Consider the following 25,619-nt stretch of genomic DNA (forward strand, 5'->3'; position numbering starts at 1 on the left):
TCCTATTCTCCCAGAGGGAATGCAAAATCAGGCTAGCAATCCAACACACAGATCTCCCCTTGATTTCTTCCTCCCACCAATTCCCTGGTGAGTACAGACTCAATTTCCCTGAAGTAAAGAAAAACTCCAACAGGTCTTAAAAGAAAGCTTTATATAAAAAGAAAGAAAAATACATACAAATGGTCTTTCTGTATTAAGATGATACAATACAGGGTCGATTGCTTAAAAGAATATTGAATAAACAGCCTTATTCAAAAAGAATACAAATCAAAGCACTCCAGCACTTATATTCATGCAAATACCAAAGAAAAGAAACCATATAACTTACTATCTGATCTCTTTGTCCTTACACTTAGAAACAGAAGACTAGAAAGTAGAAACTGCTTCTCCAAAGCTCAGAGAAAGCAGGCAGACAGACAAAGGACTCAGACACAAACTTCCCTCCACCCAGAGTTGAAAAAATCCGGTTTCCTGATTTGTCCTCTGGTCAGGTGCTTCAGGTGAAAGAGACATTAACCCTTAGCTATCTGTTTATGACAATTACCCTGTGTGGCTACATGGTGTCACTGTTGCTCCATGTGGGGAAATACTCTGTGCATTACCCTATGTGGCCACACGGTGTCACTCTTGCTCCATGCAGCAAATGCTCTGGGCATTACCCTGCATAGCAACACAGTGTTACTGTTCCTCCATGCGTGAAATGCTCTGGGCATTACTGTGATGGAGTGGGGACTGTCTGTGTGGGGGATGGGAGAGAAGGGGGTGACTTTAGCTCAGGGGCCCCAACACCAGCTCCAGGGGCCCAACCCCTGAGCGCCCGAAACATAGCTCCAGGGCCCTAACCCCTCGGGGCAACAACACCAGCTCCAGGGGCCCAAGCCCTGAGAGCCCGAACCATATCTCCAGGGAGCTAACCCCTGGGGACCCGAACCCCAGCTCCAGGGGCCCAACCCCTGGGGGCCCCAACACCAGCTCCAGGGGCCCAAATCCTGGGGGCCCCAACACCAGGTCCAGGGGCCCAACCCCTGAGCGCCCGAACCATAGCTCCAGGGGCCAAACCCCTGGGGGCCCCAACCCCAGTTCCAGGGGCCCAACCCCTGGAGGCCCCAACACCAGCTCCAGGGTTGCAACCCCTGAGCGCCCGAACCATAGCTCCAGGGGCCTAACCCCTAGGGGCCCAAACACCAGCTCCAGGGGACCAACCCCTGAGCGCCCGAACAATACCTCCAGGGGCCTAACCCCTGTGGGCCCCAACACCAGCTCCAGGGGTCCAACCCCTGAGCGCCCGAACCATAGCTGCAGGGGCCTAACCCCTGGGGGACCCCACCCCAGCTCCAACGGCCCAACCCCTGAGCGCCGGAACCATAGCTCCAGGGGCCTAACCCCTGGGGGCCCCAACAACAGCTCCAGGAGCCCAACCCCTGGGGGTCCCAACACCAGCTCCAGGGGCCCAACCTCTGAGCGCCCGAACCATAGCTCCAGGGGGTTAACCCCTGGGGCCCGAACACCAGCTCCAGGGGTCCAACCCCTGGGGGCCCCAACACCAGCTCCAGGCGCCCAACCCCTCAGCGCCCGAACCATAGCTCCAGGGGTCTAACCCCCGGGGGCTCCAACCCCAGCTCCAGGGGTCCAACCCCTGAGCGCCCGAACCATAGCTGCAGAGGCCTAACCCCTGGGGGCCCCCACCCGAGATCCAACGGCCCAACCCCTGAGCGCCGGAACCATAGCTCCAGGGGCCTAACTCTTGGGGGCCCCAACCCCAGCCCCAGGAGCCCAACCCCTGGGGGCCCCAACACCAGCTCAAAGGGCCCAACCCCTGAGCGCCCGAACCATCGCTCCAGGGGCCCAACCCCTGAGCGCCCAAACCATAGCTCAAGGGCCTAACCCCTGGGGCCCCAACACCAGCTCCAGGGGTCCAACCCATGGGGGCCCTAACACCAGCTCCAGGGGCCCAACCCCTGAGCGCCCGAACCATCGCTCCAGGGGCCCAACCCCTGAGCGCCCAAACCATAGCTCAAGGGCCTAACCCCTGGGGCCCCAACACCAGCTCCAGGGGTCCAACCCATGGGGGCCCTAACACCAGCTCCAGGGGCCCAACCCCTGAGAGCCCGAACCATAGCTCCAGGGACATAACCCCTGGGGGCCCCCACCCCAGCTCCAGGGGCCCAACCCCTGGGGCCCTCGACTCCAGCTCCAGGGGCCTAACCCCTGAGCGCCCGGGCCCTACCCCTGAGTGCCCGAACCATAGCTCCAGGGGCCTAACCAGTGGGGGCCCCCACACCAGCTCCGAGGGCCCAACCCCAGAGCGCGCAAACCATAGCGCCAGGGGCCTGGGGCACCAACACCAGCTCCAAGGGCCCAACCCCTGGGAGCACCAACACCAGCTCCAGGGGCCCAACCCCAGAGCTCCCGAACCATAGCTCCATGCAGGAAATGCTCTGTGCATTACCCTGCGTGACCACAAGGTGTCACTGTTGCTCCATGCGGGGAAAGGCTCTGTGTATTATCCTGTGTGGCTACATGGTGTCACTGTTGCTCCATGCGGGGAAATGGTCAGTGCATTACCCTATGAGGCCACACGGTGTCACTCTTGCTCCATGCAGCAAATGCTCTTGGCATTACTCTGCATAGCAACACAGTGTTACTGTTGCTCCATGCGTGAAATGCTCTGGGCATTACTGGGAAGGAGTGGGGACTGTCTGTGTGGGGGATGGGAGAGCAGGGGGTGACTTTAGGTCAGGGGCCCCAACACCAGCTCCAGGGGCCCAACCCCTGAGCGCCCGAAACATAACTCCAGGGGCCTAACCCCTGGGAGCCCCAACACCAGCTCCAAGGGCCTAATGCCTGAGCGCCCGAACAATACCTCCAGGGGCCTAACCCCTGGGGGACCCAACACCAGCTCCAGGGGCCAAACCCCTGAGCGCCCGAACCATAGCTCCAGGGGCCTAACCCCTGGGGGTCCCCACCCCAGCTCCAAGGGCCCAACCCCTGAGCGCCCGAACCATAGCTCCAGGGGCCTAACCCCCGGGGGCCGCAACGCCAGCTCCAGGGGCCCAACCCCTGGGGCCCTCGACCCCAGCTCCAGGGGCCCAACCCCTGAGCGCCCGAACCATAGCCCCAGGGGCCCAACCCCTGAGCGCCCGTACCATAGCTCCAGGGGCCTAACCCCTGGGGTCCCAACACCAGCTCCAGGGACCCAGGCCCTGGGGCCCCAACACCAGCTCCAGGGGCCCAACCCCTGAGCGCCCGAACCATAGTTCCAGGGTCCCAACCCCTGAGCGCCCGAACCATAGCTCCAGGGGCCTAACCCCTGGGGCCCCAACACCAGCTCCAAGGGCCCAACCCCTGAGCGCCCGAACCATAGCTCCAGGGGCCTAACCCCTAGGGGCCCCAACCCCAGCTCCAGGGGCCCAACCCCTAGGGGCCCCAACACCAGCTCCAAGGGCCCAACAGCTGAGCGCCCGAACCATAGCTCCAGGGGCCTAACCCCCGGGGGCCCCAACCCCAGCTCCAGGGGCCCAACCCCTGGGGCCCTCGACCCCAGCTCCAGGGGCACAACCCTTGAGCGCCCGAACTATAGCTCCAGGGGCCCAACCCCTGAGAGACCGAACCATAGCTGCAGGGGCCTAACCCCTGGGGGCCCCAACCCCAGCTCCAGGGGCCCAACCCCTGGGGCCCTCGACCCCAGCTCCAGGGGCACAACCCTTGAGCGCCCGAACTATAGCTCCAGGGGACCAACCCCTGAGCGACCGAACCATAGCTGCAGGGGCCTAACCCCCGGGGGCCCCAACCCCAGCTCCAGGGGCCCAACCCCTGGGGCCCTCGACCCCAGCTCCAGGGGCACAACCCTTGAGCGCCCGAACCATAGCTCCAGGGCCCTAACCCCTGGGGGCCCCAACCCCAGCCCCAGGAGCCGAACCCCTGGGGGCCCCAACACCAGCTCCAGGGGCCCAACCCCTGAGCGCCCGAACCATAGCTCCAGGGGCCTAACCCCTGGGGGCCCCAACACCAGCTACAGGGGCCCAACCACTTAGCGCTCGAACAATACCTCCAGGGGCCTAACCCCTGGGGGCCCCAACACCAGCTCCAGGGGCTCAACCCCTGAGCGGTCGAACCATAGCTACAGGGGCCGAACCCCTGGGGGTCCCCACCCCAGCTCCAAGGGTCCAAAACCTGAGCGCCCGAATCATAGCTCCAGGGGCCTAACCCCTTGGGCCCCAACACCAGCGCCAGGGGCCCAAGCCCAGGGGACCCCAACACCAGCTCCAGGGGCCCAACCCCTGAGTGCCCGAAGCATAGCTCCAGGGGCCTAACCCCTGGGGGCCCCAACACCAGCTCCAGGGGTCCAAACCCTGAGCGCCCGAACCATAGCTGCAGGGGCCTAACCCCTGGGGACCCCCACCCCAGCTCCAACGGCCCAACCCCTAAGCGCCAGAACCATAGGTCCAGGGGCCTAACCCCTGGGGGCCCCAACACCAGCTCCAGGAGCACAACCCTGAGCGCCCGAACCATAGCTCCAGGGGCCTAACCCCTGGAGGACCCAACATCAGCTCCAGGGGCCCAACCCCTGAGCGCCCGAACCATTGTTCAAGGGGCCTAATCCCTGGGGCCCCAACACCAGCTCCAGGTGCCCAACCCCTGGGGGCCCCAACACCAGCTCCAGGGTCTCAACCCCTGAGCGCCCGAACCATAGCTCCAGGGGCCTAATCCCTGGAGGCCCAACACCAGCTCCAAGGACCCAACCCGTGAGCGCCCGAACAATACCTCCAGGGGCCTAACCCCTGGGGGCCCAACACCAGCTCCTCGGGCCCTACCCCTGAGTGCCCGAACCATAGCTCCAGGGGCCTAACCAGTGGGGGCCCCCACCACAGCTCCAAGGGCCCAACCCCAGAGCGCGAAAACCATAGCTCCAGGGGCCTAACCCCTGGGGCCCCAACACCAGCTCCACGGGCCCAACCCCTGGGAGCCCCAACACCAGTTCCAGGGGCCCAACCCCAGAGCTCCCGAACCATAGCTCCATGCAGGAAATGCTCTGTGCATTACCCTGCGTGACCACAAGGTGTCATTGTTGCTCCATGCGGGGAAATGCTCTGTGTATTACCCTGTGTGGCTACATGGTGTCACTGTTGCTCCATGCGGGGAAATGCTCTGTGCATTACCCTATGTGACCACACGGTGTCACTCTTGCTCCATGCAGCAAATGCTCTGGGCATTACCCTGCATAGCAACACAGTGTTACTGTTGCTCCATGCGTGAAATGCTCTGGGCATTACTGTGATGGAGTGGGGACTGTCTGTGTGGGGGATGGGAGAGCAGGGGGTGACTTTAGCTCAGGGTCCCCAACACCAGCTCCAGGGGCCCAACCCCTGAGTGCCCAAACCATAGCTCCAGGGGCCTAACCAGTGGGGGCCCCCACCCCAGCTCCGAGGACCCAAACCCAGAGCGCGCAAACCATAGCGCCAGGGGCCTAACCCCTGGGGCCCCAACACCAGCTCCAGGTGCCCAACCCCTCGGGGCCCGAACCATAGCTCCAGGGGCCTAAGCCACAGAGGCCCCAACCACAGCTCCAGAGGCCCAACCCCTGCGGACCCCAACACCAGCTCCAGGGGCCCAACCCCAGATCTCCCGAACCATAGCTCCATGCAGGAAATGCTCTGTGCATTACCCTGCGTGACCACAAGGTGTCATTCTTGCTCCATGCGGGGAAATGCTCTGTGTATTACCCTGTGTGGCTACATGGTGTCACTGTTGCTCCATGCGGGGAAATGCTCAGTGCATTACCCTATGTGGGCACACGGTATCACTCTTGCTCCATGCGTGAAATGCTCTGGGCATTACTGTGAAGGAGTGGGGACTGTCTGTGTGGGGGATGGGAGAGCAGGGGGTGACTTTAGGTCAGGGGCCCCAACACCGGCTCCAGGGGCCCAACCCCTGAGCGCCCGAAACATAGCTCCAGGGGCCTAACCCCTGGGGGCCCCAACACCAGCTCCAAGGGCCCAATGCCTGAGCGCCCGAACAATACCTCCAGGGGCCTAACCCCTGGGGGAGCCAACACCAGCTCCAGGGGCCCAACCCCTGAGCGCCCGAACCATAGCTCCAGGGGCCTAACCCCCGGGGGCCGCAACCCCAGCTCCAGGGGCCCAACCCCTGAGCGCCCGAACCATAGCTCCAGGGGCCTAACCGCTAGGGGCCCCAACCCCAGCTCCAGGGGCCCAACCCCTGGGGGCCCCAACACCAGCTCCAAGGGCCCAACAGCTGAGCGCCCGAACCATAGCTCCAAGGGCCTAAACCCCGGCGGCCCCAACCCCAGCTCCAGGGGCCCAACCCCTGGGGCCCTCGACCCCAGCTCCAGGGGCACAACCCTTGAGTGCCCGAACTATAGCTCCAGGGGCCGAACCCCTGAGCGACCGAACCATAGCTGCAGGGGCCTATCCCCCGGGGGCCCCAACCCCAGCTCCAGGGGCCCAACCCCTGGGGCCCTCGACCCCAGCTCCAGGGGCACAACCCTTGAGAGCCCGAACTATAGCTCCAGGGGCCCAAACCCTGAGCGACCGAACCATAGCTCCCGGGGCCTAACCCCTGGGGGCCCGAACCCCAGCCCCAGGAGCCCAACCCCTGGGGGCCCCAACACCAGCTCCAGGGGCCCAACCCCTGAGCGCCCGAACCATAGCTCCAGGGGCCTAACCCCTGGGGGCCCCAAAACCAGCTCCAGGGGCCCAACACCTCAGCGCTCGAACAATACCTCCAGGGGCCTAACCCCTGGGGGCCCCAACACCAGCTCCAGGGGCCCAACCCCTGAGCGCTCGAACCATAGCTACAGGGGCCGAACCCCTGGGGGCCCCCACCCCAGCTCCAAGGTTCCAAGACCTGAGCGCCCAAACCATAGCTCCAGGGGCTTAACCCCTTGGGCCCCAACACCAGCGCCAGGGGCCCAACCCCAGGGGGACCCAACACCAGCTCCAGGGGCCCAACCCCTGAGCGCCCGAAGCATAGCTCCAGCGGCCTAATCCCTGGGGGCCCCAACACTAGCTCCAGGGGTCGAACCCCTGAGCGCCCGAACCATAGCTGCAGGGGCCTAACCCCTGGGGACCCCCACCCCAGCTCCAACGGCCCAACCCCTAAGCCCCGGAACCATAGCTCCAGGGGCCTAACCCCTGGGGGCCCCAACCCCAGCCCCAGGATCCCAACCCCTGGGGGCCCCAACAACAGCTCCAGGGGCCCAAGCCCTGAGCGCCCGAACCATAGCTCCAGGGGCCTAACCCCTGGCGCCTCAACACCATCTCCAGGGGAACAACCCTTGGGGGCCCCAACAAAGGTTCCAGGGGCCCAAACCCTCAGCGCCCGAACCATAGCTCCAGGGGTCTAAACCCCGGGGGTTCCAACCAGAGCTCCAGGCGCCGAACCCCTGGGGGCCCCAACACCAGCTCCAGGGTCCCAACCCCTGAGCGCCCGAACCATAGCTCCAGGGGCCTAAGCCACAGGGGCCCCAACCACAGCTCCAGAGGCCCAACCCCTGCGGACCCCAACACCAGCTCCAGGAGCCCAACCCCTGAGCGCCCGAACCATAGCTCCAGGGGCCTAACCCCTGGGGGACCCAATATCAGCTCCAGGGGCCCAACCCCTGAGCGCCCGAACCATTGCTCAAGGGGCCTAATCCCTGGGTCCCGAACACCAGCTCCAGGTGCCCAACCCCTGGGGGCCCCAACACCAGATCCAGGGTCTCAACCCCTGAGCGCCCGAACCATAGCTCCAGGGGCCTAATCCCTGGAGGCCCAACACCAGCTCCAAGGACCCAACCCCTGAGCGCCCGAACAATACGTCCAGGGGCCTAACCCCTGGGGGCCCCAACACCAGCTCCTCGGGCCCTACCCCTGAGTGCCCGAACCATAGCTCCAGGGGCCTAAACCCTGGGGGCCCCCACCCTAGCTCCAAGGGCCCAACCCCAGAGCGCGCAAACCATAGCGCCAGGGGCCTAACCCCTGGGGCCCCAACACCAGCTCCACGGGCCCAACCCCTGGGAGCCCCAACACCAGCTCCAGGGGCCCAACCCCAGATAACCCGAACCATAGCTCCATGCAGGAAATGCTCTGTGCATTACCCTGCGTGACCACAAGGTGTCATTGTTGCTCCATGCGGGGAAATCCTCTGTGTATTACCCTGTGTGGCTACATGGTGTCACTGTTGCTCCATGCCGGGAAATGCTCTGTGCATTACCCTATGTGACCACACGCTGTCACTCTTGCTCCATGCAGCAAATGCTCTGGGCATTACCCTGCATAGCAACACAGTGTTACTGTTGCTCCATGCGTGAAATGCTCTGGGCATTACTGTGATGGAGTGGGGACTGTCTGTGTGGGGGATGGGAGAGCAGGGGGTGACTTTAGCTCAGGGGCCCCAACACCAGCTCCAGGGGCCCAACCCCTGAGCGCCCGAAACATAGCTCCAGGGGCCTAACCCCTGGGGGCCCCAACACCAGCTCCAAGGGCCCAACGCCTGAGCGCCCGAACAATACCTCCAGGGGCCTAACCCCTGGGGGACCCAACACCAGCTCCAGGGGCCCAACCCTTGAGCGCCCGAACCATAGCTCCACGGGCCTAACCCCTGGGGGCCCCCACCCCAGCTCCAAGGGCCCAACCCCTGAGCGCCCGAACCATAGCTCCAGGGGCCTAAGCCCTGGGTTCCCCAACACCAGCTCCAGGGGCCCAGGCCCTGGGGCCCCAACACCAGCTCCAGGGGCCCAAACCCTGAGCGCCCGAACCATAGCTCCAGGGGCCTAACCCCTGGGGGCCCCAACCACACCTCCAGGGGCCCAAACCCTAGGGGCCCCACCACCAGCTCCAGGGGCCCAACCCCTGAGCGCCCGAACCATAGCTCCAGGGGCCCAACCCCCGGGGGCCAAAACCCCAGCTCCAGGGGCCCAACCCCTGGGGCCCTCGACCCCAGCTCCAGGGGCACAACCCCTGAGCGCCCGAACTATAGCCCCAGGGGCCCAACCCCTGAGGGCCCGAACCATAGCTGCAGGGGCCTAACCCCTGGGGGCCCCCACCTCAGCTCCAACGGCCCAAACCCTGAGCGCCCGAACCATAGCTCCAGGGGCCTAACCCCTGGGGGCCCCAACCCCAGCCCCAGGAGCCCAACCCCTGGGGGCCCCAACACCAGCTCCAGGGGCCCAACCTATGAGCGCCCGAACCATAGCTCCAGGGGCCTAACCCCTGGGGGCCCCAACGCCAGCTCCAGGGGCCCAACCCCTGAGCGCTTGAACAATACCTCCAGGGGCCTAACCCCTGGGGGCCCCAACACCAGCTCCAGGGGCCCAACCCCTGAGCGCTCGAACCATAGCTACAGGGGCCGAACCCCTGGGGGCCCTACCCCAGCTCCAAGGGTCCAAAACATGAGCGCCCGAACCATAGCTCCAGGGGCCTAACCCCTTGGGCCCCAACACCAGTGCCAGGGGCCCAACCCCTGGGGGCCCCAACACCATCTCCAGGGGACCAACCCCTCAGCTCCCGAACCATAGCTCCATGGGCCTAACCCCTGGGGGCCCCAACACCAGCTCCAGGGGTTCAACCCCTGAGCGCCCGAATCATAGCTGCAGGGGCCTAACCCCTGGGGACCCCCACCCCAGCTCCAATGTCCCAACCCCTAAGCGCCGGAACCATAGCTCCAGGGGCCTAACCCCTGGGGGCCCCAACCCCAGCCCCAGGAACCCAACCCCTGGGGGCCCCAACAACAGCTCCAAAGGCCCAACCCCTGAGCCCCGAACCATAGCTCTAGGGCCTAACCCATGGCGCCCCAACACCAGCTCCAGGGGAACAACCCCTCGGGGCCCCAACACCAGCTCCAGGGTCCCAACCCCTGAGCGCCCGAACCATAGCTCCAGGGGCCTAACCCCCGGGGGCCCCAACCACAGCTCCAGGGGCCCAACCCCTGCGGACCCCAACACCAGCTCCAGGAGCCCAACCCCTGAGCGCCCGAACCATAGCTCCAGTTGCCTAACCCCTGGGGGCCCCCACCCCAGCTCCAAGGGCCCAACCTCTGAGCGCCCGAATCATAGCTCCAGGGACCCAACCCCTGAGCGCCCGAGCCATAGCTCAAGGGGACTAACCTTTCGGGCCCGAACACCAGCTCCAGGGCGCTAACCCCTCGGGGACCTAACACCAGCTCCAGGGGCCCAACCCCTGAGAGCCCGAACCATATCTCCAGGGGGCTAACCCCTGGGGACCCGAACCCCAGCTCCAGGGGCCTAACCCCTGGGGGCCCCAACCCCAGCTCTAGAGGCCCAACCCCTGGGGGCCCCAACACCAGCTCCAGGGGCCCAACCCCTGAGCGCCCGAACCATAGCTCCAGGGGCCTAACCCCCGGGGGCCCCAACCCCAGCTCCTGGGGCCCAACCCCTGGGGGCCCCAACACCAGCTCCAGCGTTGCAACCCCTGAGCACCCGAACCATAGCTCCAGGGGCCTAACCCCTGGGGGCCCCAACACCAGCTCCAGGGGCCCAACGCCTGAGCGCCCGAACAATACCTCCAGGGGCCTAACCCCTGGGGGACCCAACACCAGCTCCAGGCGCCCAACCCTTGAGCGCCCGAACCATAGCTCCACGGGCCTAACCCCTGGGGGCCCCCACCCCAGCTCCAAGGGCCCAACCCCTGAGCGCCCGAACCATAGCTCCAGGGGCCTAAGCCCTGGGTTCGCCAACACCAGCTCCAGGGGCCCAGGCCCTGGGGCCCCAACACCAGCTCCAGGGGCCCAAACCCTGAGCGCCCGAACCATAGCTCCAGGGGCCTAACCCCTGGGGGCCCCAACCACACCTCCAGGGGCCCAAACCCTAGGGGCCCCACCACCAGCTCCAGGGGCCCAACCCCTGAGCGCCAGAACCATAGCTCCAGGGGCCCAACCCCCGGGGGCCCCAACCCCAGCTCCAGGGGCCCAACCCCTGGGGCCCTCGACCCCAGCTCCAGGGGCACAACCCCTGAGCGCCCGAACTATAGCTCCAGGGGCCCAACCCCTGAGTGCCCGAACCATAGCTGCAGGGGCCTAACCCCTGGGGGCCCCCACCTCAGCTCCAACGGCCCAAACCCTGAGCGCCCGAACCATAGCTCCAGGGGCCTAACCCCTGGGGGCCCCAACCCCAGCCCCAGGGGCCCAACCCCTGGGGGCCCTAACACCAGCTCCAGGGGCCCAACCAATGAGCGCCCGAACCATAGCTCCAGGGGCCTAACCCCTGGGGGCCCCAACGCCAGCTCCAGGGGCCCAACCCCTGAGCGCTCGAACAATACCTCCAGGGGCCTAACCCCTGGGGGCCCCAACACCAGCTCCAGGGGCCCAACCCCTGAGCGCTCGAACCATAGCTACAGGGGCCGAACCCCTGGGGGCCCTACCCCAGCTCCAAGGGTCCAAAACCTGAGCGCCCGAACCATAGCTCCAGGGGCCTAACCCCTTGGGCCCCAACACCAGTGCCAGGGGCCCAACCCTTGGGTGCCCCAACACCATCTCCAGGGGACCAACCCCTCAGTTCCCGAACCATAGCTGCATGGGCCTAACCCCTGGGGGCCCCAACACCAGCTCCAGGGGTCCAACCCCTGAGCGCCCGAATCATAGCTGCAGGGGCCTAACCCCTGGGGACCCCCACCCCAGCTCCAATGTCCCAACCCCTAAGCGCCGGAACCATAGCTCCAGGGGCCTAACCCCTGGGGGCCCCAACCCCAGCCCCAGGAGCTCAACCCCTTGGGGCCCCAACAACAGCTCCAAAGGCCCAACCCCTGAGCCCCGAACCATAGCTCTTGGGCCTAACCCATGGCGCCCCAACACCAGCTCCAGGGGAACAACCCCTGGGGGCCCGAACAAAGGCTCCAGGGGCCCAACCCCTCAGCGCCCGAACCATAGCTCCAGGGGTCTAACCCCCGGGGGCTCCAACCAGAGCTCCAGGCGCCGAACCCCTCGGGGCCACAACACCAGCTCCAGGGTCCCAACCCCTGAGCGCCCGAACCATAGCTCCAGGGGCCTAACCCCCGGGGGCCCCAACCACAGCTCCAGGGGCCCAACCCCTGCGGACCCCAACACCAGCTCCAGGAGCCCAACCCCTGAGCGCCCGAACCATAGCTCCAGTTGCCTAACCCCTGGGGGCCCCCACCCCAGCTCCAAGGGCCCAACCTCTGAGCGCCCGAACCATAGCTCCAGGGACCCAACCCCTGAGCGCCCGAGCCATAGCTCCAGGGGACTAACCTTTCGGGCCCGAACACCAGCTCCAGGGCGCTAACCCCTCGGGGCCCTAACACCAGCTCCAGGGGCCCAACCCCTGAGAGCCCGAACCATATCTCCAGGGGGCTAACCCCTGGGGACCCGAACCCCAGCTCTAGAGGCCCAACCCCTGGGGGCCCCAACACCAGCTCCAGGGGCCCAACCCCTGAGCGCCCGAACCATAGCTCCAGGGGCCTAACCCCCGGGTGCCCCAACCCCAGCTCCTGGGGCCCAACCCCTGGGGGCCCCAACACCAGCTCCAGGGTTGCAACCCCTGAGCACCCGAACCATAGCTCCAGGGGCCTAACCCCTGGGGGCCCCAACACCAGCTCCAGGGGCCCAACCCCTGAGCGCTCGAACAATACCTCCAGGGGCCTAACCCCTGGGGGCCCCAACACCAGCTCCAGGGGCCCAACCCCTGAGCACCCGAACCATAGCTCCAGGGGCCTAACTGCTGGGGCCCCAACACCAGCTCCAGGGGCCCAAGCCCTGGGGCCCTCGACCCCAGCTCCAGGGTCCCAACCCCTGAACGCCCATACCACAGCTCCAGGGGCCTAAGCCCTGGGGGCCCAAACCCCAGCTCCAGCGGCCCAACCCCTGGGGGCCCCAACACCAGCTCCAGGGGTCCAACCCCTGAGCGCCCGAACCATAGCTGCAGGGGCCTAACCCCTGGGGACCCCCGCCCCAGCTCCAACGTCCCAACCCCTAAGCGCCGGAACCATAGCTCCAGGGGCCTAACCCCTGGGGGCCCCAACCCCAGCCCCAGGAGCCAAACCCCTGGGGGCCCCAACAACAGCTCCAAGGGCCCAACCCCTGAGCCCCGAACCATAGCTCTAGGGCCTAACCCCTGGCGCCCCGACACCAGCTCCAGGGGAACAACCCCTGGGGGCCCGAACAAAGGCTCCAGGGGTCCAACCCCTCAGCGCCCGAACCATAGCTCCAGGGGTCTAACCCCCGGGGGCTCGAACCAGAACTCCAGGCGCCGAACCCCTGGGGGCCCCAACACCAGCTCCAGGGTTGCAACCCCTGAGCGCCCGAACCATAGCTCCAGGGGCCTAACCCCTGGGGGCCCGAACATCAGCTCCAGGGGCTCAACCGCTGAGCGCTCGAACAATACCTCCAGGGGCCTAACCCCTGGGAGCCCCAACACCAGCTCCAGGGGCCCAACCCCTGAGCACTAGAACCATAGCTACAGGGGCCTAACCCCTGGGGGCCCCCACCCCAGCTCCAAGGGCCCAAAACCTGAGCGCCCGAACCATAGCTCCAGGGGCCTAACTCCTGGGGCCCCAACACCAGCGCCAGGGGCCCAACCCCTGGGGGCCCCAAACTCAGCTCCAGGGGCCCAAGCCCTGAGCGCCGGAAGCATAGCTCGAGGGGCCTAAAACCTCGGGGCCCCAACACCAGCTCCAGGAGCCCAACCCCTGAGCGCCCGAACAATACCTCCAGGGGCCTAAGCCCTGTGGGCCCCAACACCAGCTCCAGGGTTCCAACCCCTGAGCGCCTGAACCATAGCTGCAGGGGCCTAACCGCTGGTGGACCCCACCCCAGCTCCAACGGCCCAACCCTTGAGCGCCGGAACCATAGCTCCAGGGGCCTAACCCCTGGGGGCCCCAGCCCCAGCCCCAGGAGCCCAACACCTGGGGGCCCGAACACCAGCTCCAGGGGCCGAAACCCTGAGCGCCCGAACCATAGCTCCAGGAGCCTAACCCCTGGGGCCCCACACCAGCTCCAGGGGCCCAACCCCTGGGGGCCCCAACACCAGCTCCAGGGACCCAACCCCTCAGCGCCCGAACCATAGCTCCAGGGGTCTAACCCCCGGGGGCTCCAACCCGAGCTCCAGGTGTCCAACCCCTGAGCGCCCAAAACATAGCTGCAGGGGCCTAACCCCTGGGGGTCCCCACCCCAGCTCCAAGGGCCCAACCCCTGAGCGCCGGAACCATAGCTCCAGGGGCCTAACCCCTGGGGGCCCCAACCACAGCCCCAGGAGCCCAACCCCTGGGGGCCCCAACACCAGCTCCAGGGGCCCAACCCCTGAGCGCCCAAACCATCGCTCCAGGGGCCCCACCCCTGAGCGCCCGAACCATAACTACAGGGGCCTAACCCCTGGGGGCCCCCACCCCAGCTCCAAGGGCCCAAAACCTGAGCGCCCGAACCATAGCTCCAGGGGCCTAACTCCTGGGGCCCCAACACCAGCACCAGGGGCCCAACCCCTGAACGCCCGAACCATAGCTCCAGGGGCCTAACCCCTGGGTCCCCAAGACCAGCTCCAGGGACAATGCCCCTGGGGGCCCCAACACCAGTCCAGTGGCCCAACCCCTGAGCGCAAGAAGCATAGCTCCAGGGGCCTAACCCCTGGGGGACCCAACACCAGCTCCAGGGGCCCAACCCCTGGGGCCCTCGACCCCAGCTCCAGGGACCCTACCCCTGAGCGCCCGAACCATAGCCCCAGGGGCCCAACCCCTGAGCGCCCGAACCATAGCTCCATGGGCCTAACCCCTGGGTCCCCAACACCAGCTCCAGGGGTCCAGCCACTGGGGCCCCAACACCAGCTCTAGGGGCCCAACCCCTGAGCACCCGAACCATAGCTCCAGGGGCCTAACCCCTGGGGGCCCCAACCACAGCTCCAGGGGCCCAAACACTGGGGGCCCCACCACCAGCTCCAGGGGCCCAAACCCTGAGCGCCCGAACCATAGCTCCAGGGGCCCAACCCCTGAGCGCCCGAACCATAGCTCCAGAGGCCTAACCCCTGGGGCCTCAACACCAGCTCCAGGGGCCCAACCCCTGGGGGCCCCAACACCAGCTCCAGGGGCCCAACCCCTGAGCCCCCGAACCATAGCTCCAGGGGCCTAACCCCTAGGGGCCCCAACACCAGCTCCAGGGGCCCAACCCCTGGGGGCCCCAGCACCAGCTCAAAGGGCCCAACCCCTGAACGCCCGAACCATAGCTCCAGGGGCCTAACCCCCGGGGGCCCCAACCCCAGCTCCAGGGGCCCAACCCCTGGGGCCCTCGACCCCAGCTCCAGGGGCCCAACCCCTGAGCGCCCGAACCATAGCTGCAGGGGCTTAACCCCTGGGGGCCCCCACCCCAGCTCCAACAGCTGAACCCCTGAGCGCCCGAACCATAGCTCCAGGTGCCTAACCCCTGGGGGCCCCAACCCCAGCCCCAGGATCCCAACCCCTGGGGGCCCCAACACCAGCTCCAGGGGCCCAACCCCTGAGCACCCGAACCATAGCTCTAGGGGCCTAACCCCTTGGGGCCCCAACACCAGCTCCAGGGGCCCAACCCCTGAGCTGTCGAACCATAGCTACAGTGGCCTAACCCGTGGGGGCCCACACCCCAGCTCCAAGGGCCCAAAACCTGAGCGCCCGAACCATATTTCCAGGGGCCTAACCCCTGGGGCCCGAACACCAGCGCCAGCGGCCCAACCCCTGGGGGACCCAACATCAGCTCCAGGGGCCCAACCCCTGAGCGCCCGAACCATAGCTCCAGGGGCCTGACCCCTGGGGGCCCCAACACCAGCTCCAGGGGTCCAGGCCCTGAGAGCCCGAACCATAGCTGCAGGAGCCTAACCCCTGGGGGCCCCAACCTCAGCCCCAGGAGCCCAAACCCTGGGGGCCCCAACACCAGCTCCAGGGGCCCAACGCCTGAGCGCCCGAACCATAGCTCCAGGGGCCTTACCCCTGGGGCCCCAACACCAGCTCCAGGGGCCTAACCTCTGGGGCCCCAACAAAGGCTCCAGGGGCAAAACCCCTCAGCGCCCGTACCATAGCTCCAGGGGTCTAATGCCCGGGGGCTCCAACCCGAGCTCCAGGCACCGAACCCCTTGGGGCCCCAACCCCAGCTCCAGGGTCCCAACCCCTGAGCGCCCGAACCATAGCTCCAGGGGCCTAAACCCCGGAGGCCCCAACCACAACTCCAGTGGCCCAACCCCTGCGGACCCCAACACCAGCTCCAGAGGTCCAACCCCTGAGCGCCCGAACCATAGCTCCAGGGGTCTAACCCCCGGGGGCTCCAAACCCAGCTCCAGGGGTCCAACCCCAGAGCGCACGAATCATAGCTGCAGGGGCCTAACCCCTGGGGGCCCCCACCCCAGCTCCAACGGCCCAACCCCTGAGCGCCGGAACCATAGCTCCAGGGGCCTAACCCCTGGGGGCCCCAACCCCAGCCCCAGGAGCCCAGCCCCTGGGGGCCCCAACACCAGCTCCAGGGGACCAAGCCCTGAGCGCCCGAACCATCGCTCCATTGGCCCAACCCCTGAGCGCCCGAACCATAGCTCCAGGGGCCTAACCCCTGGGGCCCCAACACCAGCTCCAGGGTTCCAACCCCTGGGGGCCCTAACACCAACTCCAGGGGCCCAACCCCTGAGTGCCCGAACCATAGCTCCAGGGGCCTAATCCCTGGGGGGCCCAAAACCAGCTCCAAGGGCCCAAACCCTGAGCGCCCGAACGATACCTCCAGGGGCCTAACCACTGGGGGCCCCACGACCAGCTCCAGGGGCCCAACTCCTGAGCTCTCGAACCATAGCTACAGGGGCCTAACCCCTGGGGGCCCCCACCCCAGCTCCAACCTCCAAATCCCTCAGCGCCCGAACCATAGCTCAAGGGGTCTAACCCCCGGGGGCTCCAACCCGAGCTCCAGGCACCGAACCCCTGGGGGCCCCAACACCAGCTCCAGGGTCCCAACCCCTGAGCGCCCGAACCATAGCTCCAGGGGCCTAAAACCCGGGGGCCATAACCACAACTCCAGGGGCCCAACCCTGCGGACCCCAACACCAGCTCCAGGAACCGAACCCCTGAGCTCCCGAACCATAGCTCCAGGGGCCTAACCCCTGGGGGCCCCAACCACAGCTCCAGGGGCCCAAACACTGGGGGCCCCACCACCAGCTCCAGGGGCCCAAACCCTGAGCGCCCGAACCATAGCTCCAGGGGCCCAACCCCTGAGCGCCCGAACCATAGCTCCAGAGGCCTAACCCCTGGGGCCTCAACACCAGCTCCAGGGGCCCAACCCCTGGGGGCCCCAACACCAGCTCCAGGGGCCCAACCCCTGAGCCCCCGAACCATAGCTCCAGGGGCCTAACCCCTAGGGGCCCCAACACCAGCTCCAGGGGCCCAACCCCTGGGGGCCCCAGCACCAGCTCAAAGGGCCCAACCCCTGAGCGCCCGAACCATAGCTCCAGGGGCCTAACTCCCGGGGGCCCCAACCCCAGCTCCAGGGGCCCAACCCCTGGGGCCCTCGACCCCAGCTCCAGGGGCCCAACCCCTGAGCGCCCGAACCATAGCTGCAGGGGCTTAACCCCTGGGGGCCCTCCACCCCAGCTCCAACAGCTGAACCCCTGAGCGCCCGAACCATAGCTCCAGGTGCCTAACCCCTGGGGGCCCCAACCCCAGCTCCAGGGGCCCAACCCCTCGGGGCCCCAACACCAGCTCCAGGGGTTGCAACCCCTGAGCTCCCGAATCATAGCTCCAGGGGCCTAACCCCTGGGGGCCCCAACACCAGCTCCAGGGGCCCAACCCCTGGGTCCCTCGACCCCAGCTCCAGGGGCCCAACCCCTGAGCGCCCGTACCAGAGCTCCAGGGGCCTAACCCCTGGGGGCCCAAACCCGAGCTCCAGCGGCCCAACCCCAGGAGGCCCCAACACCAGCTCCAGGGGCCCAACCTCTGAGCGCCCGAACCATAGCTCCAGGGTCCCAACCCCTGAGCGCCCGAACCATATCTCCAGCGGCCTAACCCCTAGGGGCCCCAACCCCAGATCCAAGAGCCCAACCCCTGCGCGCCCGAACCATAGCTCCAGGGGCCCAACCCCTGAGCCCCCAAACCATAGCTCCAGGGGCCTAACCCCTCGGGCCCCAACACCAGCTCCAGTGCCCTAACCCCTCTGGGCCCCAAACTCCAGCTCCAGGGGCCCAACCCCTGGGGGCCCCAACTCCAGCTCCAGGGGCCCAACCCCTGGGGGCCCACACACCAGCTCCAGGAGTCCAACCCCTGAGCGCCCGAATCATAGCTCCAGGGGCCAAATCCCTGGGGGCCCCCACCCCAGCTCCAGGTGCCCAACCCCTGGGGCCCTCGACCCCAGCTCCAAGATCCCAACCCCTGCGAGCCCGAACCATATATCCAGGGTCCTAACCCCTAGGGGCCCCCACCCCAGCTCGAAGAGCCCAACCCCTGCGCGCCCGAACCATAGCTCCAGGGGCCCAACCCCTGAGCGCCCGAACCATAGCTCCAGGGGCCTAACCCCTCGGGCCCCAATACCAGCTCCAGGGCCCTAACCCCTCTGGGCCCCAACACCAGCTCCAGGGTCCCAACCCCTGGGGGCCCCAACATCAGCTCCAGGGGCCCAACCCCTGGGGTACCCAACACCAGCTCCAGGGGCCCAACCCCTGGGGGCCCCAACACCAGCTCCAGGGGCCCAACCCCTGACCGCCCGAACCATGGCTCCAGGGGCCTAATCCCTGGGGGCCCCAAAACCAGCTCAAAGGGCCCAACCCCTGAGCGCCCGAACGATACCTCCAGGGGCCTAACCCCTGGGGACCCCATCACCAGCTCCAGGGGCCCAACCCCTGAGCGACCGAACCATAGCTCCAGGGGCCTAACCCCTGGGGGCCCCCACCCCAGCTCAAGGTGCCCAACCCCTGGGGCCCTCGACCCCAGCTCCAGGGGCCCAACCCCTGAGCGCCCGTACCACAGCTCCAGGGGCCTAACCCCTGGGGGCCCAATCCCCAGCTCCAGGGGCCCAACCCCTGGGAGCCCCAACAGCAGCTCCAGGGACCCAACCCCTCAGCGCCAGAACCATAGCTCAAGGGGCCTAATCCCTGGGGCCCCAACACCAGCTCCAGGGGCCCAACCCCTGGGGGTCCCAACACCAGCTCCAGGGTCCCAACCCCTGAGCGCCCGAACAATAGCTCCAGTGGCCTAATCCCGGGGGGCCCAAGAGCAGCTCCAAGGACCCAACCCCTGAGCGCACGAACAATACCTCCAGGGGCCTAATCCCTGGGGGTCCCAACACCAGCTCCTCGGGCCCTACCCCTGAGTGCCCGAACCACAGCTCCAGGGGCCTAACCCCTGGGGGCCCCCACCCCAGCTCCAAGGGCCCAACCCCTGAGTGCCCGAACCATAGCGCCAGGGGCCTAACCCCTGGGGCCCCAACACCAGCTCCACGGGCCCAACCCCTGGGAGCCCCAACACCAGCTCCAGGGGCCCAAGCCCAGAGCTCCCGAACCATAGCTCCATGCAGGAAATGCTCTGTGCATTACCCTGCGTGACCACAAGGTGTCACTGTTGGACCATGCGGGGAAAAGCCCTGTGCATTACCATATGTGGCCACACGGTGTCACTCTTGCTCCATGCAGCAAATGCTCTGGGCATTACCCTGCATAGCAACACAGTGTTACTGTTGCTCCATGCTTGAAATGCTCTGGGCATTACTGTGATGGAGTGGGGACTGTCTGTGTGGGGGATGGGAGAGCAGGGGGTGACTTTAGCTCAGGGGCCCCAACACCAGCTCCACGGGCCCAACGCCTGAGCGCCCGAAGAATACCTCAGGGGGCCTAACCCCTGGGGGACCCAACACCAGCTCCAGGGGCCCAACCCCTGAGCGCCCGAACCATAGCTCAAGGGGCCTAACCCCTGGGGGCCCCCACCCCAGCTCCAAGGGCCCAACCCCTGAGCGCCTGAACCATAGCTCCAGGGGCCTAACCACCGGGGGCCCCAACCCCAGCTCCAGAGGCCTAACCCCTAGGGGCCCCCACCCCAGCTCCAAGGGCCCAACCCCTGAGCGCCAGAACCATAGCTCCAGGGGTCCAACCCCTGAGCGCCCGAACCATAGCTCCAGTGGCCTAAACCCTCGGGCCCCAACACCAGCTCCAGGGCCCTAACCGCTCGGGGCCCCAACACCAGCTCCAGGGGCCCAAACCCTGAGAGCCCGAACCATATCTCCAGGGGGCTAACCCCTGGGGACACGAACCCCAGTTCCAGGGGCCCAACCCCTGGGGGCCCCAACACCAGTTCCAGTGGCCCTACCCCTGGGGGCCCCACCACCAGCTCCAGGGGCCCAACCCCTGAGCACTCGAACCATAGCTTCTGGGGTCTAACCCCTGGGGGCCCCACCACCAGCTCCAGGGGCCCAACCCCTGAGCGACCGAACCATAGCTCCAGGGGCCTAACCCCTGGGGGCCCCCACCCCACCTCAAGGTGCCCAACCCCTGGGGCCCTCGACCCCAGCTCCAGGGGCCCAACCCCTGAGCGCCCGTACCACAGCTCCAGGGGCCTAACCCCTGGGGGCCCAAACCCCACCTCCAGGGGCCCAACCCCTGGGAGCCCCAACAGCAGCTCCAGGGACCCAACCCCTCAGCGCCAGAACCATAGCTCAAGGGGCCTAATCCCTGGGGCCCCAACACCAGCTCCAGGGGCCCAACCCCTGGGGGTCCCAACACCAGCTCCAGGGTCCCAACCCCTGAGCGCCCGAACAATAGCTCCAGTGGCCTAATCCCGGGGGGCCCAAGAGCAGCTCCAAGGACCCAACCCCTGAGCGCACGAACAATACCTCCAGGGGCCTAACCCCTGGGGGTCCCAACACCAGCTCCTCGGGCCCTACCCCTGAGTGCCCGAACCATAGCTCCAGGGGCCTAACCCCTGGGGGCCCCCAACCCAGCTCCAAGGGCCCAACCCCTGAGTGCCCGAACCATAGCGCCAGGGGCCTAACCCCTGGGGCCCCAACACCATCTCCACGGGCCCAACCCCTGGGAGCCCCAACACCAGCTCCAGGGGCCCAAGCCCAGAGCTCCCGAACCATAGCTCCATGCAGGAAATGCTCTGTGCATTACCCTGCGTGACCACAAGGTGTCACTGTTGGACCATGCGGGGAAAAGCCCTGTGCATTACCATATGTGGCCACACGGTGTCACTCTTGCTCCATGCAGCAAATGCTCTGGGCATTACCCTGCATAGCAACACAGTGTTACTGTTGCTCCATGCTTGAAATGCTCTGGGCATTACTGTGATGGAGTGGGGACTGTCTGTGTGGGGGATGGGAGAGCAGGGGGTGACTTTAGCTCAGGGGCCCCAACACCAGCTCCACGGGCCCAACGCCTGAGCGCCCGAAGAATACCTCAGGGGGCCTAACCCCTGGGGGACCCAACACCAGCTCCAGGGGCCCAACCCCTGAGCGCCCGAACCATAGCTCAAGGGGCCTAACCCCTGGGGGCCCCCACCCCAGCTCCAAGGGCCCAACCCCTGAGCGCCTGAACCATAGCTCCAGGGGCCTAACCACCGGGCGCCCCAACCCCAGCTCCAGAGGCCTAACCCCTAGGGGCCCCCACCCCAGCTCCAAGGGCCCAACCCCTGAGCGCCAGAACCATAGCTCCAGGGGTCCAACCCCTGAGCGCCCGAACCATAGCTCCAGTGGCCTAAACCCTCGGGCCCCAACACCAGCTCCAGGGCCCTAACCGCTCGGGGCCCCAACACCAGCTCCAGGGGCCCAACCCCTGAGAGCCCGAACCATATCTCCAGGGGGCTAACCCCTGGGGACACGAACCCCAGTTCCAGGGGCCCAACCCCTGGGGGCCCCAACACCAGCTCCAGTGGCCCAACCCCTGGGGGCCCCACCACCAGCTCCAGGGGCCCAACCCCTGAGCACTCGAACCATAGCTTCTGGGGTCTAACCCCTGGGGGCCCCAACCCCAGCTCCAGGGGCCCAAAACCTGGGGGCCCCAACACCAGCTCCAGGGGCCCAACCCCTGAGCGCCCGAACCATACCTCCAGGGGCCTAACCCCTGGGGGCCCCAACCCCAGCTCCAGGGACCCAACCCCTGGGGGCCCCAACACCAGCTCCAGGGTTGCAACCCCTGAGCGCCCGAACCATAGCTCCAGGTGCCTAACCCATGGGGGCCCCAACACCAGCTCCAGGTGCCCAACCCCTGAGCACTCGAACCATAGCTACAGGGGCCTAACCCCTGGCGGCCCCAACCCCAGCTCCAAGGGCCCAAAACCTGAGCGCCCGAACCATAGCTACAAGGGCCTAACTCCTGGGGCCCCAACACCAGCGCCAGGAGCCCAACCCCTGGGGGAACCAACACCAGCTCCAGGGGTCCAAACCCTGAGCGCCCGAACCATTGCTGCAGGGGCCTAACCCCTGGGGAACCCCACCCCAGCTCCAACGGCCCAACCCCTGAGCGCCGGAACCATAGCTCCAGGGGCCTAACCCCTGGGGGCCCCAACCCCAGCCCCAGGAGCAGAACCCCTGGGGGCCCCAACACCAGCTCCAGGGTCCCAACCCCTGAGCGCCCGAACCATCGCTCCAGGGACCCAACCCTTGAGCGCCCGAACCATAGCTCCAGGGGCCTAACCCCTGTGGCCCCAACACCAGCTCCAGGGGTCCAACCCATGGAGGCCCTAACACCAGCTCTAGAGGCCCAACCCCTGAGTGCCCGAACCATAGCTCCAGGGGCCTAATCCCTGCGGGCTCCAAACCAGCTCCAAGGGCCCAACCCCTGAGCGCCCGAACGATACCTGCAGGGGCCTAACCCCTGGGGGCCCGCGACCCCAGCTCCAGGGGCCCAACCCCCCAGCGCCCGCGACCCCAGCTCCAGGGGCCCAACCCCCCAGCGCCCGTACCAGAGCTCCAGGGGCCTAACCCCTGGGGGCCCAAACCCCAGCTCCAGCGGCCCAACCCCTGGAGGCCCCAACACCAGCTGCAGGGGCCCAACTCCTAAGCGCCCGAACGATAGCTCCAGGCTCAAAACCCCTGAGCGCCCGAACCATATCTCCAGGGGCCTAACCCCTGGGGGCCCAAACCCCAGCTCCAGGGGCCCAACCCCTGGGGGCCCCAACACCAGCTCCAGGGGCCAAACCCCTCAGCGCCCGAACCATAGCTCCAGGGGTCTAACACTCGTGGGCTCCAACCCCAGCTTCAGGGCCCAACCCCTAGGGGCCCCAACACCAGCTCCAGGGTCCCAAACCCTGAGCGCCCGAACCATAGCTCCAGGGGCCTAACCCCCGGGGGCCCCAACCACAGCTCCAGGGGCCCAACCCCTGCGGGCCCCAACACCAGCTCCAGGGTTGCAACCAATGAGCGTCCGAACCATAGCTCCAGGTGCCTAACCCCTGGGGGCCCCAACACCAGCTCCAGGTGCCCAACCCCTGAGCACTCTAACCATAGCTACAGAGGCCTAACCCCTGGCGGCCCCCACCCCAGCTCCAAGGGCCCAAAACCTGAGAGCCCGAACCATAGCTCCAGGGGCCTAACTCCTGGGGGCCCCAACACCAGCGCCAGGGGCCCAACCCCTGGGGGCTCCAAACCCAGCTCCAGGGGTCCAACCCCAGAGCGCACGAATCATAGCTGCAGGGGCCTAACCCCTGGGGGCCCCCACCCCAGCTCCAACGGCCCAACCCCTGAGCGCCGGAACCATAGCTCCAGGGGCCTAACCCCTGGGGGCCCCAACCCAGCCCCAGGAGCCCAGCCCCTGGGGGCCCCAACACCAGCTCCAGCGGAAAAACCGCTGAGCGCCCGAACCATCGCTCCATTGGCCCAACCCCTGAGCGCCCGAACCATAGCTCCAGGGGCCTAACCCCTGGGGCCCCACACCAGCTCCAGGGTTCCAACCCCTGGGGGCCCTAACACCAACTCCAGGGGCCCAACCCCTGAGTGCCCGAACCATAGCTCCAGGGGCCTAATCCCTGGGGGGCCCAAAACCAGCTCCAAGGGCCCAAACCCTGAGCGCCCGAACGATACCTCCAGGGGCCTAACCACTGGGGGCCCCACGACCAGCTCCAGGGGCCCAACTAATGAGCTCTCGAACCATAGCTACAGGGGCCTAACCCCTGGGGGCCCCCACCCCAGCTCCAACCTCCAAACCCCTCAGCGCCCGAACCATAGCTCAAGGGGTCTAACCCCCGGGGGCTCCAACCCGAGCTCCAGGCGCCGAACCCCTGGGGGCCCCAACACCAGCTCCAGGGTCCCAACCCCTGAGCGCCCGAACCATAGCTCCAGGGGCCTAAAACCCGAGGGCCATAACCACAACTCCAGGGGCCCAACCCCTGCGGACCCCAACACCAGCTCCAGGAACCGAACCCCTGAGCTCCCGAACCATAGCTCCAGGGGCCTAACCCCTGGGGGCCCCAACCACAGCTCCAGGGGCCCAAACACTGGGGGCCCCAACACCAGCTCCAGGGGCCCAAACCCTGAGCGCCCGAACCATAGCTCCAGGGGCCCAACCCCTGAGCGCCCGAACCATAGCTCCAGAGGCCTAACCCCTGGGGCCTCAACACCAGCTCCAGGGGCCCAACCCCTGGGGGCCCCAACACCAGCTCCAGGGGCCCAACCCCTGAGCCCCCGAACCATAGCTCCAGGGGCCTAACCCCTAGGGGCCCCAACACCAGCTCCAGGGGCCCAACCCCTGGGGGCCCCAGCACCAGCTCAAAGGGCCCAACCCCTGAGCGCCCGAACCATAGCTCCAGGGGCCTAACTCCCGGGGGGCCCCAACCCCAGCTCCAGGGGCCCAACCCCTGGGGCACTCGACCCCAGCTCCAGGGGCCCAACCCCTGAGCGCCCGAACCATAGCTGCAGGGGCTTAACCCCTGGGGGCCCCCACCCCAGCTCCAACAGCTGAACCCCTGAGCGCCCGAACCATAGCTCCAGGTGTCTAACCCCTGGGGGCCCCAACCCCAGCTCCAGGGGCCCAACCCCTGGGGGCCCCAACACCAGCTCCAGGGTTGCAACCCCTGAGCTCCCGAATCATAGCTCCAGGGGCCTAACCCCTGGGGGCCCCAACACCAGCTCCAGGGGCCCAACCCCTGGGTCCCTCGACCCCAGCTCCAGGGGCCCAACCCCTGAGCGCCCGTACCAGAGCTCCAGGGGCCTAACCCCTGGGGGCCCAAACCCGAGCTCCAGCGGCCCAACCCCAGGAGGCCCCAACACCAGCTCCAGGGGCCCAACCTCTGAGCGCCCGAACCATAGCTCCAGGGTCCCAACCCCTGAGCGCCCGAACCATATCTCCAGCGGCCTAACCCCTAGGGGCCCCAACCCCAGATCCAAGAGCCCAACCCCTGCGCGCCCGAACCATAGCTCCAGGGGCCCAACCCCTGAGCCCCCAAACCATAGCTCCAGGGGCCTAACCCCTCGGGCCCCAACACCAGCTCCAGTGCCCTAACCCCTCTGGGCCCCAAACTCCAGCTCCAGGGGCCCAACCCCTGGGGGCCCCAACTCCAGCTCCAGGGGCCCAACCCCTGGGGGCCCACACACCAGCTCCAGGAGTCCAACCCCTGAGCGCCCGAATCATAGCTCCAGGGGCCAAATCCCTGGGGCCCCCCACCCCAGCTCCAGGTGCCCAACCCCTGGGGCCCTCGACCCCAGCTCCAAGATCCCAACCACTGCGCGCCCGAACCATATAT

The sequence above is a fragment of the Gopherus flavomarginatus genome, unplaced genomic scaffold (assembly GCF_025201925.1).
Source record: "Gopherus flavomarginatus isolate rGopFla2 unplaced genomic scaffold, rGopFla2.mat.asm mat_scaffold_120_arrow_ctg1, whole genome shotgun sequence".
In the NCBI taxonomy this organism is placed as follows: domain Eukaryota; kingdom Metazoa; phylum Chordata; order Testudines; family Testudinidae; genus Gopherus; species Gopherus flavomarginatus.